Source organism: Rhinatrema bivittatum, chromosome 1 (assembly GCF_901001135.1).
Source record: "Rhinatrema bivittatum chromosome 1, aRhiBiv1.1, whole genome shotgun sequence".
NCBI lineage: Eukaryota > Metazoa > Chordata > Amphibia > Gymnophiona > Rhinatrematidae > Rhinatrema > Rhinatrema bivittatum.
The window spans coordinates 325,909,630-325,924,262 of record NC_042615.1 but is presented as its reverse complement, the minus strand read 5'-3'; positions in this window follow the sequence as shown (position 1 = coordinate 325,924,262).

The following is a 14,633-nucleotide window of genomic DNA, read 5'->3' as shown; positions in this document are numbered from 1 at the left end:
ATCAGAATAATAAAACCATACTAAAAATATACATTTCAAAACAGCTAATGAATAGAATAATATTCAATAATTAGAAGCTCCTGTACAAATTTTTAAAAATTTCCTAAACATTGATAAAATATTTCAACACAGCAGACATCAAATAATACCCAGTAATTAAAACTAATAAGGATTTTAAACATCTCCCACTCTCCATACCTGTTACCTTGAGATTGTTGTGAACTGGGGGTACACACACACACACACACACACACACAAAGACACAAACAAAATATGCTCCCTCTGTCTCTCACACACATACATGCTTGGTGAGAGACAGACAGACAGACTCTCCATCTCCATCTCTGCCACATGCATACACGCTTCCTCTTTATCTCACATAGACAATTCCTTTCACCTCCGCGCGCACACACACACACACACACACACACGTTTACTCTCTCTCATCCCCACCCCCACACACAGGCACCCCCTCACACATATGCACCCAGAGGTACACCCTCATACACACACACACACACACCCATACATACCCACCCTCATACACACTCATACACAACCATACATCTGCATATACACACCCTCATACACACACACACATATACACACACACATACCCTAATACACACCCACACTCATACACACTCATACACAACACATCTGCATACACACACCCTCATACACACACACACATATATTCACACACACACATATATTCACACACACACATACACACACATATATGCACACACACACACACACACATACTCATACACACACTCTCATACATACACACACACATATATGCACACACACACAAACACACACACACACACACATACACACTCACACACCTTCATACACATACTCATACACACACACCTATACCCTCATTCACTGGCACTTACTCTCACAGGGCCAATCTCTCCCTTCTTTGTCTGCTGGCGGCAACGCTGAGCCTGTTCTTCTGCCGCCAGCTCCCGGAGCACCACCGTGCTGGCTCTAGGGAATGCCAGTGGCATCGCTGGCCTCTGCCACTGCAGCTCCTTGCTTTTGCTGGTGGGGTTTCCCCTGCTATGTCAATATTCTGCACCGCCGCAGGACCTTCCTGCCAGCAGGAATGGCACCCCACCCCCTGTTGCCACCCAGGGCAGACCACCCCCCTTGCCCCCCCCCCCTTAGCACGCCTCTAGTCCTAGAACCGATCCCTGATGCACACTGCTAATAACGCCCCTCCCTCCTCAGAATGAACTCCATTTATCACCACCCTTTTTCGTCTTCCACTCAACCAGTTTCTAAGATAGTTAATCACTCTAGAACCCATACCAAGAGCACTCAATGTATTTATAAGTCACCTACTGTTATGTTTAGTGGTCCATGGGCAACCCCATGAACCGCTGCATTCATCTCCAGAGTTGGGCTGACTCTGCTGGCTCCTGATGCGGCAAAATTCTGCTGGATCTCCACACAGTGGGTTGCTACACTATAATACGATGAGAACCTGCCAGTCCCATCCTGTCATGCTCCTTCTTAGGCACGCACACACCTGATCTCTCTATTTAAAGGACCCAGGTTGGGAAAAGCCCTGGGGTGCTTATTGATGACTTCACACACCAAGCCCTATAAAGGGCTCTCCTTGTCCTTCCCTCACTGCCTCAGTAACAGGTTCAGCTACTCCTGTGTAGTGCATGTTGCTTCCCTGTGTTCCAGTCTTCATCCTGCCAGTCTTTAGTCTTCATACAATCTGTCTTTAGTCTTTGTCCAGCTTGTTTTCAGTCTTTGTCCACCCTGTCTTCAGTCTTTGTTCCAGTCTTTTGTATCCTCTATTGCACTCCTTTTTTCAGCCCTTGCCTGCCTCAGCTCGATCCATCCCTCTCCCTCTTCTTCGGATGGATACCCAGTTTGACCACTGCCTGAATTTCGGATATGCCTGACCGCTGCCTGGGTTTGATCACTACCTGGATCCTGGATATACCTGACCACTGCCTGCCTATGACCCTAGCTAACCTCAGACCTTCTTGACAGCCATCAGTAGAGATCCAACCTAAGTTTTGCTGGTCCCGGCATCCAAAGTCTCAACCCAAGGGTAACATGAGCTGGTGTAGGTGAAGGTCCTGACCAATCTCTGCTTCGCCTGGGCCTGCCTGTCAATGATAAGAACCTGCAGGGCTCCTCTCTGCAGGTGATGTCAATCTCACCTTGGCTCAAAGGTCCACAGATAAAATACCTATGCAGAACCATCAATGGGCTTACTGAAATCCAAGTAGTGATTTTCCTTGATCCAACTCTCTAGTCACCCAGTCAAAGAAACTGATCAGATTCTTACGGCTACCTATGCTGCCTCAGATATTGCAATGCACGGGATTCCAGAAACTGTACTATTCTCTATTTCAGCAGTGATTCCAAAAAGTTGGTCACCAAAAAGATCAGACTAAGCAATCTGTGGTTCCTAGCCTCCTCATTTTTTCAACCTTTATGAATAGGAACCCCAAAGCACAAAGTGAGGGGTAAGGCAGAAAGCACAGTGAGCAGTCATAGAGTAAGGTATAAAAGCTGAATTTTCAAAGAGTTGCAAGCATCAAAATCAGCACATGTGTACACAAAAAGCCTGTTTGCATAAATGTGATTTTATAAAACTAAAACATATATGCCCAAGAAATGGTGTGCGAGTACATTTTCTTGTTTAGAAAAGTGTTGGGCCAGGGGTGTTCTGGGATGGAGCCAATATTTACATCTATAAGCAGGGATATGCATTTGTTTCAACTGAATTCACAAAACACAATGTATAAGGGCCAATTTATTTAATTTGGGGGGCCCAGAAATGAATTGAGCAATCCATGAATTAAACAAATATTATTCTTTAATTCAGTTAAGACTTCTGATCAGGCCTATGCCTATGCCTGAGGCTGAGGCCTTGCCTAGGGCATAGGCTGAGGCCCAAATCAGAATCTGCACCCTATGCCTGAGTTATGCACCAGTGACTCGGCCAAGGCCTAGGCATAGGTCTGAAGCAGGTACTTCGCCTACAATATAGGACAAGGCCCAAAGCAAAGGGTGTGGCTTATGACCGAGTGCAAAGCTTGGATCTCAGCCTAGGTCCTGGCTGATGCTGGGGACTCAGCCAAGACTGCAGGGAAGGCCAAGGCCCCTTCAAAAAATAATTTACCTGATCCTTTTGGAATCCAAAGTCTCAGCCAAGCCAGGTCCAAATGTCTGAGCTGGAGGTTAAGGCCCAGGCCCTATGCCAGAGCCCATCAAGATACCAGGTTATGAGGTCTGGGCCTTGACCTAGGCTGGAGATTAAATCCAGGCTCTATGCCCAGTTTGGAGGCTGAGCCCTGATGCCTGGGCTTTGGACCAGACCTAGGTCCATTGCCAAGGCCTGGCCTTTGAAACCTGGTCCTGACATGTGTGCCTTGGTTTAGGCTGGAGCCCAGTCCAGAGGCCAGGTCTCGACACCTGGGACTTGTCCTAGGCCAGAGCCAGGGCCTAGGCAAATGCAGGGGCCCCATCTAGAGGCCGGTCTTGAAGCCAAAGCTTCACCCTAGGATGGATCCCAGGCCTAGACCTGACATGGAGGCCCAGTCTGGAGGCTGTGTCCCAATAACTGGGCCTTGGCCCAGGTCCTGGCCCATCGTTGGGCCCAGTCCTCAAAACCGGGTCCCTATGTCTGGGCTGTTTATGCCAGATGCTGGATCATAGGCCAGGTTGCAATGCCTGGGCCTTGGCCTAGTCTGGAGTCTGTGCTCAAGACAGATGCCAGGGTCCTGTTCAGAGGACAGTCCTGAAGCCTGAGCCTCAACCTAGGTCAGAACCCTGACCCAGATTGAACTCTAGGGCCAGTCCTGAGATTGGGTCATGAGTCCTGAGCCTTGGTCTAGGCTGAGATCAGTCCAGGCTCAATGCTGGGGCCCATTCTGAAGGACCCAAACCAAGGCCCATCACCGGGTTGCAGCCCTTGAGCCCAGGTCCTGATGCCTGGGCCTTGGTTTAGGCTGGAGCCCTGTTTGGAGACCGGGTCCCATTGCCTGGGCCTTGGTCTAGGCCAGAGTCTGCGCCCAGACCTGATGTTGGGGAGCAGTCTGGAGGCCGAGTGTCAATGCCTGGGCATTGAACCAGGTCCAAGCCAATCATCGCAGCTCGGTCCTTGGGAAATGGTCAAGACACTTGGGCATGGCCTAGGCCAGAGCCCACTCTGGAGGCCAATTCCCAATACCTGGATCTAAACCTAGGCCATAGCCCAGGCTCAGACCCAATACTAAGGCCTGATGCAGAGCTGGTCCTCGGCCCAGACCCCAATTCCAGGCTTATTGCTTGGGCCCAGTCAGAGGCTGGGTCCCAATGCCTGAGCAAGAACCTAGGCTGAAGCCCAGTCTGGAGGCTGGGTCCTGACAGCTGGACCTTGACTCTAGGGTCCAGCATGCAGGCTGGGTCCCAATACCTGGGCCTTAGCCTAGGCTAGAGCCCGGGCTCACATCTGACTCTGGGGACAATCCCGGCAGCCAGGTCTTGATGCCTTGGCCTCGGTCCAGGGTCAGTCCCAGGCCACGAGGCTGGAGCACTGACTGTTAGGTTCTATTCTTGTCTTATTTCTGTGCAAATGATGGCATTCACTGGGAATGCACCAGAGTAAATTAACTCTGGCGCATCCTCACCAGGGGAGGGCACCATTTTGCTGTATGGTCGTGTACAGGATTGCTATACAGCAAAATGGCACCCTCCGCTGAAGAGGATGGGGTGAATTTAATTTAATCTGGCATGTCTCCATCGAACGCCATCATTTGTCAAAGAAAGAAGACAAGAATTCCACCTATCGGCCAGTGCACCAGCTTTGGGGCTTGGGCCTGATCCTGGGCAGAGACCTCAGTGTCGGATCCTGGCCTCTGGGCAGGGCTGAGGCATCATAACATGTCCTCCAGGCCAGGACCTAGCATCAGGCCTGAGCCTGGGCTGAAGTCTAGGTTTTCGGACCTGGCCTCTGGACTAGGTCCTGGTGTCAAGACTGGGCCAAGGGTGTTGCCTAGGCCCAGACTCAGGCATCAGGGCCCAACCTCTGTATTGGGCCCTGGCATCGGGCCTGGTCTAAGGCCAAGGCCCAGGCCTTGGTATCTGGCCTCCAGGCCATACCTTGACATTGGGCCTGAGCCCAAACTTCAGGATCCAGCCTCTGGGCCAAGCCCCAGTTTTGGGCCTAGACCTAGGTTGAAGCCCATGCGTCTGGACTCTGTTTCTAGACCTGGCACCAGTGTCAGGCCTGAGCCTGTCTTTGGCTTAGGCCAAGGCTCATTATCTGGTCTTGGCCAAGGCCAAGGCACCAACATCCAGCTTAGGGGCCAGCATCAGTCCTAGGCCCAGGCTGTGGAACCAGGTCAAGTCGGCCTTGTATAGAGGCTAGGCCAATTTCACATTGACCCACCATGGCCTTGGCCTACACAAGGCCGATAATTCACCCTGGACCTAAGCCTTGCCAGCTGATCCCCACTGGACAGGGTATGTGGAGGCCGGGGGAACCTGGCCCCTGCATTTTTCAGGTGGAAGGGATGGTTGGTGGGGGCGGGAGGTCTTGAGAGCCCCATTTCCTTTTGCTTTCTTTTTTAACATTTTTGATTCATCTTTTTTTAAATGAAGAAAACAAATTAAGCATTAAATGAAACAAAATTCAATGGGAAAAGCTCCTGAAAATGAAACAAAAACCAAAACAAATTGTTTACCCCTTGGACCTCCTTACCTATAATTTGCTATTTGTTAATCTCTGAAAGTGAAACGCATATAAGGTTGCTACTTGCGTATATTTACTTCTGTTAATAATCTGCTGTGAGTGAGAATAAATGTCTTCATTAACAAATAATAACTGGCTAAATTGTCTTGGTAAACTAGAGGAGTTCAGTATGAAGAACCGGGGGGTTTGCCAACATAGAAATAGACTGGGAAAAATGAGGATTAATTGGATGGTGGCAATTTCCTTCACACATGCATGTTCCAAAATTTGATGGCTTACGTGCATAAAGGCTGGCAAGTGCTAAGGAAAATAGGGGGTTGAAATACACACGTATCAGCGCAGCGCACATGCCCCTATAGGTGTGTAGAGTTGTGCAAGTTCGCATGTTTTAAAGTTATCATCTAAGGGGCTAATTCTGAAAGGGATTTACATGTGTAAATGCAACCACTATTGTAGCAATTTTCAAAAGCCATTTAATGTGCACTTATATGGATAACCTCTATGGACAATTCAATGGCATATATTGTGTAATTTTAAAAAGCCCACTTATATGGGCAAAGTGCATTTACACGTTTTAAACTCAGTTTTAAGATGGTAACTTTTAAACAGGCGCATGGGCACACATGTGGAAGTATTTGCTGGCTCGCGTCCGGAGATGGATCCATTTTATAACATATGTGCGTATATGTGCACGTTATAAAATAGCCTAGATGCATGTACATGTGTGCATAATTTAAATGGATGCATGCATGTGCACAAAAATGCTGCTTCGACCGCATAAGTGGGGGAATTTTATAAGAGACGCACGCCAATGCCATTTTCCATTTTTACAGTATAGTCCCAGTTTGCCTAGTTTAGGGATAGAACTTGCAAACCCCTGATTTAGGGCCTCATTTTCCACGCCGCTCGCACGCGATAAGGGACCTTTTGCACGCGAAAAATCCCTTTTCGCATGCGATACCAGGATGGGGGTGGAGTTGGGGCGGAGTCGGCCCCGGAAGAGGAGGAGTCGGGGCGTCACCGGGGCCGACTCTGCGCCGACGCCGCGGACATCGAAAAGGTAAGGGCCTTTTCGCGGCAGCTTTCGCTCCCAATAGCTACACCTCCTATGGTGGCGCTATTGGGTGCGAAACCGGCAGCGATCGCACCACGATGGTGCGATCGCTACCGGCTAGCGCAAGCCCTCCCCCTGTTTCGGCCCCCCCCCACCCCTCATCTTCTAAAGTATCGCAGGCCTGCGATACTTTAGAAAATGAGGCCCTTAATAATCCACCTTCCCATCATTAACCCAACCCTTAAAACCCCACTGACTAACCTAGATTTTTTTGTTTTAATTCTTACACATCAACCATAGCAGAAGTACATGTATGTGGCAAGGGATCCCAGCGCGCATAGGGACGCGTAAGTATGCACACACTTCTTGGCCAGGACCCAAAATGCCCATGCCTCATCCAGCCCACACCCACGCTTTACCCCTTTTCAGAAACCTTTTACTTGCATGCACAGAGGGAGATACGCGCTTCCATAGGCAGCTTATTAAATCTGCTCAGTGTGTACTGGCCCAACTTGTGTGCATATCTCCTAGTTTTGGAGTGCAAAGGGCATTTAAAATTCACCTTTAAGCATGTAAATGCTTTTTAAAATCAGACCCTAAGGGATCAAGGAAAGTGCCATAAACACTCCAAGGCATAGAGTGAGGGATATTGCAACAAGCACAGTGTAATCAAATCCCAAGACATCATGAGAGGGGCAAAGGTCATCAACAACAATGGCAGGAACATCCCAATGCACTAAAGGAGGAGAAAAGCAGCACCAACAATGCATTTATACTCCAGGGCACATTGAGAAGAGCAAAACTTTACCAGCATTGGCATGTGTTCTCAAAAGCACTATGAAAAGGACAGAAGCAGAATGCACATTAATGAAGGCATCCTAGGGAACTAAAAAATGACATTTCTGATCTATTAGTCAAAATTTGTATATCATTAAAATCATCCATTGTACCTGAAGACTGGAGGGTGGCCAGTGTAACCCCAATATTTAAAAAAGGCTCCAGGGGCAATCCGGCTAACTATAGTCCAGTGAGTCTGACTTCAGTGCCGGGAAAAATAGTGGAAACTATTCTCAAGATCCAAATTATAGAGCATATAGAAAGACATGGTTTAATGGAACACAGTCAACATGGATTTACCCAAGGGAAGTCTTGCCTAACAAATCTGCTTCACTTTTTTGAAGGGGTTAATAAACATGTGGATAAAGGTGAACTGGTAGATGTGTATTTGGATTTTCAGAAGGCGTTTGACAAAGTCCCTCATGAGAGGCTTCTAAGAAAACTAAAAAGTCATGGGATAGGAGGTGATGTCCTTTTGTGGATTACAAACTGGTTAAAAGACAGGAAACAGAGAGTAGGATTAAATGGTCAATTTTCTCAGTGGAAAAGGGTAAACAGTGGAGTGCCTCAGGGATCTGTACTTGGACTGGTGCTTTTCAATATATATATATATATATATATATATATATATATATATATATATATATATATATATATATATATATATATAAATGATCTGGAAAGGAATACGATGAGTGAGGTTATCAAATTTGCGGATGATACAAAATTATTCAGAGTAGTTAACTCACAAGCGGATTGTGATACATTATAGGAGGACCTTGCAAGACTGGAAGATTGGGCATCCAAATGGCAGATGAAATTTAATGTGGACAAGTACAAGGTGTTGCATATAGGGAAAAATAACCCTTGCTGTAGTTACACGATGTTAGGTTCCATATTAGGAGCCACCACCCAGGAAAAAGATCTAGGCATCATAGTGGATAATACTTTAAAATTGTCGGCTCAGTGTGCTGCAGCAGTCAAAAAAGCAAACAGAATGTTATGAATTATTAGGACGGGAATGGTTAATAAAACGGAAAATGTCATAATGCCTCTATATTGCTCCATGGTGAGACCGAACCTTGAACACTGGGTACAATTCTGGTCGCCGCATCTTACAAAAGATATAGTTGCGATGCAGAAGGTACAGAGAAGGGCAACCAAAATGATAGAGGATGGAATAGCTCCCCTATGAGGAAAGGCTGAAGAGGTTAGGGCTGTTCAGCTTGCAGAAGAGATAGCTGAGGGGGGATATGATAGAGTCTTTAAGATCATGAGAGGTCTTGAACGAGTAGATGTGAATCAGTTATTTACACTTTTGAATAATAGAAGGACTAGGGGGCATTCCATGAAATTAGAAAGTAGCACATTTAAGACTAATTGGAGAAAATTCTTTTTCACTCAACGCACAATAAAGCTCTGGATTTTGTTGCCAGAGGATGTGGTTAGTGCAGTTAGTGTAGCTGGGTTCAAAAAAGGTTTGGATAAGTTCTTGTAGGAGAAGCCCATTAACAGCTATTAATCAAGTTTACATAGGGGTGGATTTTAAAAGGGTTACGCGCATATATTATGTGCGTAACCCCAAAAACCCACTCCAGTGCGCGCTGAGACTATTTTGCATAGGCCCAGCGACCTGTGCAAGCCCCGGGACGCGCGTATGTCCCGGGGCTTGAACAAAGGGGTGGGGAGTGGGCAGGGTGGTGTGGTCCAGGGGCGGGGTGGGAGCGGGACCGAGGCCTCTGGCACAGCGGCCGTGCTGGGGGATCACGCACCAGCTCTGAGCCGGCGCGTGCAACCTACGCCTGCCCAGAGGCAGGTGCAACTTATTTATCAAAGGTAAGGGGGGGGTTTAGATAGGGCTGGGGGGCGGGTTAGGTAGGGGAGGGGAGAGAAAGGTTGGGGGGGCAGAAGGAAAGTTCCCTCCGATTTCGGAGCGGCCTCGGAGGGAATGGGGAAAGCCATCAGGGCTCCACTAGGGCTCGGCGCGCGCAAGGTGCACAAGTGTGCAACCCTAGCGCGTCGACCTCGGATTTTATAACATGCACACAGCTGCGCACGCATGTTATAAAATCGGGCATAGATTTGTGCACGCCGGGATGCACGTGCAAATCTACGCCCGCGCGTATGTCTTAAAATCCGGCCCTTAGGGAATAGCCACTGCTATTAATTGCATCAGTAGCATTGGATCTTCTTAATGTTTGGGTAATTGCCAGGTTCTTGTGGCCTGGTTTGGCCTCTGTTGGAAACAGGATGCTGGGCTTGATGGACCCTTGGTCTGACCCAGCATGGCAATTTCTTATGTTCTTATGTCTGAATGAGGAGCGAGGCAGGTTGGAGGATAAGGGGTTTTTTTTTTAAGGGGGGAGGCAAAATTCCTCAATATACTGCCCCAGAGAGAGAAGTCAGAAGACCAGGCTGGGTCACAAAAGTTGTGCTACCTAACAGCAAGGCACTGAACCAAGTGAGAGTCACAGCAGAAGGAACAGAACAGGCCTCTAGAGGGTAGAAAAAAACAGCAAGGCACAGAGGCAGGGAGCAAGGATTGGCCAGGATCGTAGGAGCATGCTAGGCAGCAGCAGAAGCAATGCTCTAGCATCCCAAGACATCCAGAAAGAGGCAGAGGAGGACATTATTTTTTTTTCAATTTTTTGTTTGGTGTCCAATATTAAGAGAGTCATGGTTGGAGGAAGGGAGCGGGTTATGATAGTGGTACAACAACATGGTAAGGAATTGAGTGAGAAAAGAGGGAATGTATGAGGGGCAGGCTGAGCAGCAGCCAAAGGCCATATGGAGGCCATGCTTGTCTATACTCAGCAAATCCCGTATGTCTGATAGAGAATCTCTATGCTCATGAAAATGAATCGATGGCAATTTGCTTGTATGCCAAATGTCAAAATCTCATTTTGTATGATTTGGTCATCTTTTTGGTATTTTATTTCTCCAATCCAGTATCTCTCCTTCTTGTTGCATTGTAGGATGAATAAATATGCCATACATAGATGAGATTACAAGTTAATCAAGTGCTGCATAATATGAAGGAACAGATATGCATGTTCTGAGAGTTTGTCACCCATTTGATTTATTTAAGTATTTATTATGCATCACAATTTATTGCCAGCCTTTTTGAAAGACTATCAGCCAGAGTGGTGTAAAGAATATTAAATAATAGTAAGTGAATATGGACATAGAGAGACAATGATCCATAGTAAATTCAGACCTTATGGATAGTAATATGTCTTACATAACTTAAAATCTAAAACCTCTATACAGACTCTCTGTCTGTACTGATAGTACAGAACATGCATACCACAAAAAAAGGGCAGCGAAAAAGCACATAGTAACTTTTGCGTATCAGGGATCCTAAGGTTCAAATCCTGCTGATACTCCTTGAGACCCTGGGCAAGTCACTTTACTTTCCATTGCTTCAGCTACAAACTTAAATGGCAAGAACTCCAGCGACAGGGAAATATCTAATGTACCTGAATGTAATCCACTTGAAGTGTCATAAAAGGCGAATATAAATTTATAAAAATGATGTACAATGTAGATGTAATACCAAGGACAAAATAAGATATGAAAAGAGGCAGAAATGTAATTTTGCTAATGACTTGGTGTGAGTGTTATAAATTATTTATAATACAGAAACAAAGTTCATTGTAAATTTTAATTGATTTCTGTATCAAACAAAATATATATTAGCATTTTTCAGCAAAATTCTATTTTTTTCCCATTGTTTTCTACAGAGTAGGGGCTATGTAAAGTGTTTTAGGAATGTTTATTTCAAGAAGTGAGAATTCTTGGCCTTGCATCATGCTGACATTAGACCTTATGCATTCTTCATCTTTCCCCTAATACTGTATATTGCTAACCTCAAAATAGTAATACTGCATAAGAGGACAGAATAATGATGAATATACATATTCAAATGAGTTTGATAATGTATTACGCACTTGAAAGAAGGGGCTGGTTTTAAGATCAGTGTAAACAGCATCTATTGGTCTTTTGGGGAAACTCACAGAGCCTCTTAGCTAGGGTTTTTCAACCTTGGATATGAATTATGTTCTCTAAAATCAAGAATACATTTTCAGCTATCAAATATTCTACATTAAGAGGCTGGGTGAATCAATGTATTAGGGACCTATGTAATAATGGGTACCGGTGTTTACACCTGTTGATAGGGGAATTAGCTAACACTCATATACTAAAGCCAGAAAAGGGGAGGCTGGTATTCAGCCACGGAGTGGCTATGTTGAGGTAGCCAGATATAACTGTCCAACTAACTTAATGGAGATATTCAGCAGCAAGGCCATGCCGAGAATATCCCTGGCTATCATAAAGTTATGTCAAACTGGCTAACTTTAGAATAGCCCTCTGGGCTGCATTGGTTAAGTAGCTAACTCCACCCGGAAATGCCTCCTTCCTGACCCTAGAATGCCTCTGAGTTATGTGCCTCATTTCTAGGCGCACATGACACTGAATATCCCGACTAGCCATTTTTCAGTTATCCGTCTAAATGGCTTTTGAATATCAACCTTGTGGTAATTTCCATGTGTCAGCATTACAAATGGACTACCTGACAGCATGCCAATTTTTAGCAAAGCAAAAAATTATACAAATGACCTTTTAATGTATTAATGCTAGATTAAGGAGTAGGTTTTCAAAATTTTACTAATGCATATAGGGGTAGATTTTATAATTTTGCGCGAGCGCGTACTTTTGTTCGCGTACCAGGCGTGAATAAAAGTACGCAGGGCATTTAAAATCCGGCCCATAGCCTCTATTTGCATATTCCCTATTTTATAACAGTTGACAACACATGTATTTTCACTATCATATGTGCATATACACGTGTAAAAAATGGATGGACTAGGGGCGTTGATGGGCGGGACCAACTCTTAAGCACACACATTACTATTTTAGAAGACACTTACTTGCATACATTTGCCAACTTATTCATGTATTTTTACACATGCTAATTTTCTGGTATAAGTTATATTAAACATGTTTTTTTGTAGTACTGATTAAGACGTCTAGGTGAACTGGGGGAGGGGCTCAGGCTGAAGAACCAGGAAGGTCTTATTGACCTAAAGAAGGACTGGGCAAACTACTAGTTGGTAAGCTATTCAATTTCATTTACACGTGCATGTTTTAAAATTGGCCAACTTACGTGTGTAAATTAGGAGTTCCACAAGTAAGCCCTAGTTTAATTTTGTCCATAAAATATGCACACTTAGGGCCAGATTTTCAGAGGATTTACGCGCGTAACCGGTCATACGTGCGCCAGGCCTATTTTCAAAAGGCCCGGTGACACGCGTAAGTCCTGGGGCTTGCAAAAAGGGGCGGTTCAGGGGCGGTGGGGGCGTGGCCAGAGGCCTCCGCATGGCTGCTGTACTGACTGCTGGTGCGCGTGTGCTGACTGCCGGCACACGCGTCTTACTTCAGCCCCAGGGCTGAAGTAAGTTTGGAAATAAAAGAAAAACAAAAAAAAAGGTAGGGGGGAAAGAGCGGGGAAGGTAGGGGAAGGGAAGGGAAGGTGGGGTATGGAATAGGGAAGTTCCCTCCGAGGCTGCGATTTTGAGTGGCCTGGGAGGGAAAGGGGGAAGGCAATGTGGCTTGGCGCAAGCTCGGTGCACACAAGGTGCACAATTGTGCACTCCCTTGCACACGCCGACCCAAGTTTTATAACATACTCCGACCCCTTTATATTTTTAAATAGATAGGAAAAATACATGCATTCAATGCATTGCACATATTTGTGTGTAAACATACATACGTGAATATGTTGCAAGCTAGAGATACATATATTTTATAAAACATGCATATATCCTATGCACAGGTTATAATATAAAGTACTTTGGATATCAGCTTGCGGCCATATATGCACCTATATACTGCCACTTGCATCTGTTCGATTTATTTATTTGTTTCCATGATTTCTAATCTACTGATTCACCAATCTCAGTGGATTACAGTAGAGATGTGAATCGTGTCCTCGATCGTCTTAACGATCGATTTCGGCTGGGAGGGGGAGGGAATCGTATCGTCGCCGTTTGGGTGTTTAGATTATCGTGAAAAATCGTTAAAATCGTGAACACACACTAAAACCCCCTAAAACCCACCCCCGACCCTTTAAATTAAATCCCCCCCCAAATGCCTTAAATTACCTGGGAGTCCAGCGGCACACTAAAACCCACCCCCAGCACACTAAAACCCACCCCGACCCTTTAAATTAAATCCCCCACCCCAAATGCCTTAAATTACCTGGGGTCCGTAGCGGCGGTCCGTAGCTTAAATTACCCCCGGGTCCGTAGCTAAATCGGGGGAAGGGGGAGAGCAGGAAATCCGGCACACTAAATCGTGGTGTCTTCAGCCGGTGCCATTTTGCAAAATGGCCGCCGCAAAATGGCGGCGGCCATAGACCAATACGATTCGACGCAGGAGGTCGTTCCGGACCCCCGCTGGACTTTTGGCAAGTCTTGTGGGGGTCAGGAGGCCCCCCCAAGCTGGCCAAAAGTTCCCGGGGGTCCAGCGGGGGCCCCTGGAGCGATCTCCTGCCGCGAATCGTTTCCGTACGGAAAATGGCGCCGGCAGGAGATCGACTGCAGGAGGTCGTTCAGCGAATGACTAATGCCTTACTCTGACATCCAATTCTAACATTGGTTAGTGCATAGACCCCCTCACTCTTAACACTTATTTATTATATCACCAGAACATACAATTGTTCTGTGAGTATGTGCATTTTACTATTGTATTTGGACATTGAATTTATGACAATGGCAAAGCTGTTATGTACTTGACCATCATTGTAATAATTTATTAAACGAACCATTAGGTCTATGTGCTAACGAGTATTAGTATTAATGCATGTATTAAATGTGCAATCACACAGTCATTTCCTAACCCCATATACAATCTACAGTAACGCTAATGTGTATTTCAATGACCTAGTTAAACAAAAATTAAATGAACTCATTAGGTATTAATGCTGAATGTACAATGCAGCATTAATACCTAAGAGGCTTA